This window comes from Ammospiza nelsoni, chromosome 32 (assembly GCF_027579445.1).
Source record: "Ammospiza nelsoni isolate bAmmNel1 chromosome 32, bAmmNel1.pri, whole genome shotgun sequence".
In the NCBI taxonomy this organism is placed as follows: Eukaryota; Metazoa; Chordata; class Aves; order Passeriformes; family Passerellidae; genus Ammospiza; species Ammospiza nelsoni.
This window is the reverse complement of record NC_080664.1, coordinates 2,039,163-2,042,062: the sequence shown is the minus strand read 5'-3', so window position 1 is coordinate 2,042,062 and position 2,900 is coordinate 2,039,163.

Sequence of the window (2,900 nt, the reverse complement as noted above, 5' to 3'; positions counted from 1 at the left end):
GCAGAAAATTCCCTTGGAGCTGGAGCTCTCTCCCACTCACTGAATTTTGAATCCTGTGGCCGCATAAATGGAGTGGGAAAGGGAGCAAATCCCTCATTCCAGGAGACTTTTTTCCCCTCAGTTCCCAGCTGTTCCTCACCCATGACACCTGTTCCAGATCCTTGTGCTTTTATTGCTCTGTGGTGGTGAATTGTCCCTGGAGGAATTTTTTTCCCCTCCATTTACCCTTGGGAAAGCTCCAGCACAGCAGAAAATTCCCTTGGAGCTGGAGTCCTCTCACAGCTTATCCTCACTCACTGAATTTTGAATCCTGTGGGAAAGGGAGCAAATCCCTCATTGCAGGAGCCCTTTTTTCCCCTCAGTTCCTCACCCATGACACCTGTTCCAGATCCTTGTGCTTTTATTGCTGTGTGTGGGATGCTCTCCTTACTCATAACCAGGGAAGAGGTGACTCGGGCTCCGTTAAACCTCTGGGCCATGCCAGGGCCTTGTTTACATCTGAAGGGGTGAAGCAGCACCTGCACAACCAGAGCAGCAACAGGCACGGGAAGAGTTTTGCAACCATTTATTAGCAATAGTCAGAGAAGATACAAAATCCTATTTACAGTGAAATCACAGGAACAACCTCTCCAAAGGACTGGGATTTGGAGCTGGATGAGGACTTGGGGTGGAGGACACAGGAGGAGGGGGAGCAGCCTCCACATCCCACCCCAAATCCTGCGTCCCTGACCCTCCTGAGGAGCTCCAGCTCCACGAGCAGGACAGTGCTCAGCATCCACCAGGACTGGCGTGGAAAAGGGACCAGGAATTGTGCAAGGGATGCAGGAGGGTGGAAATCCCCCCCAGCCAGGTGCCTGGAGCGGGGTCATGCCAGGTGTTCCCAATAGGAGCAGAAAAGCCAGGATATACCAGCAGCAAAGCCAGGATATATTAGCAGGAAAGCCAGGATATTTCAGCAGGAAATCCAGGATATATCTGCAGAAAGCCAGGATATATCAGCAGCAAAGCCAGGATGCAGCAGCAGCAAAGTTTCTCCACAGCAGAAGGAACAAGAACAATTCCAGAGGGGGCTGCAGGTCCCTGTGTTCCTCCCCAGCTCCCAGCAGGGCATTTTGGAGGAGTTTTGGGACTATTTCAGAGCCAGAGCTCATCATGGAGCTCCACACTCCTCCCTCCAAGCCTGGAAAGCACAAATCCCTACAGGAAATCACTGTGAGCAAGGAAAGGCTGCTGAGGGCTGGGAAATTCCCTCCTGGAACTCCAATTCCATCCATTTTTAGGGTTCCTCCCGTGCCATTCCCAGCCCTGCCTGCTCAGCAATCCAACGGTTTGGGTCTCCTCAGCAGGAACCAGCAGGGCATGAACTCCCTGCTGCCATCACCTCGTGCTGTCCTTCATCCCAAAAAGAATTCAGTTTTGGTTGTGGGGTTTTGGTCTGGTTGGGTTTTTTTGTCTGGTTTGGGTTTTTTGGGTTTTTTTGGTTTTTTGGTTTTTTTGTCTGGTTGGGGTTTTATGTCCACTCAGAGATTTTCTGGTCTGGTTGTGGGGTTTTTGGTCTGGTTGGAGTTTTTTGCCTGGTCAGAGATTTTTTGGCCTGGCTGTGGGGCTTTTGTCTGGTTGGGGGTTTTTATGTCTGACTGGGGTTTTTGGTCTGGTTGGGTTTTTTTTTAGCTGGATGAGATTTTTTGGTCTAGTTGGGGGGTTTTTTGATCTGGTTGAGATTTTTTGGTCTGGTTGGGGTTTTTTGTGTCTGACTGGGGATTTTTGGTCTGATTGGGGTGTTTTTTTGATCTGGATGAGAATTTTTTGGTCTGGTTGGAGATTTTTTTGCCTGGTCAGAGATTTTCCGGTTTGGTTGTAGGGCTTTTGGTCTGTTGGGGTTTTTTGTGTCTGACTGGGTTTTTTTGTTTGGTTGGGGTTTCTTTGATCTGGTTGAGATTTTTTGGTCTGGTTGGAGTCTTTTAGTCTGACTGGGGGTTTTTTGTCTGTTTGGGGCTTTTTGTGTCTGACTGGGGATTTTTGTTCTGGTTGGGTTTTTTTGGGGGTTGTTTTAGAAAGAAGGAAGACAAGGGGAAGGCATCACTTCTGCTCATCACTGCAGCCGCAGAGGGGCCAGAGCGTTTCCCTTCCCTGCCCAGTAACTTTCCCTGGGCACGTGGGGCAGGAGGACAGCACATGTGTGGGGTAAAACCCAGGGCAGAAGGAGCAGGAACGTTCCAGCGCTCTGGCAGAGCCCCTGTGCAGCAGGAATTGCTGGAGGCAGCTCCTGACGCAGCACTCGCGGCATTCCCAGCGAGATGGGAGATACCAGCTCCTATCTGCAGCACGGATCACTCTTGGAATGAGAGCAAAAGGGCCCTTATCTCCCTGGGGAGCTTTACAGCGCCAGATCAGCCAGCTGAGCCCCGGACAGGGAATGTGAGCGGGGACGGTGGAAATTTACCTGAGCACATCCAGAGCCCGCACTGACATTCCCCTTTGGGAGAGGAGAAATGGAGAACAGCCAGGGAGGGGGACCTTGCTCCTCCAATGGCCTCAGCCCCTGCAAAAAAACCCTCAGGAACCCAAATTTGGAGCAACCAGGACGGTTCTGTGAGGGTGTCACAGCCTCAGGGTGAGTCACAGGATCACACATGGAATGGCATTTCCCAGCATGGAAACTCAGCCTCCTCCAGCTCTTCTCTGCCATTTCCTGAAATGTTCCTTCCCTGGGATCCCAAATCCCCCCGTGAGGAGCCACACTCCAAAAAGAACCAGCACAGTCCCCTGGGGGAAAGCCATGGATAAGGGGAGGGAAGGGAAGGGAAGGGAAGGGAAGGGAAGGGAAGGGAAGGGAAGGGAAGGGAAGGGAAGGGAAGGGAAGGGAAGGGAAGGGAAGGGAAGGGAAGGGAAGGGAAGGG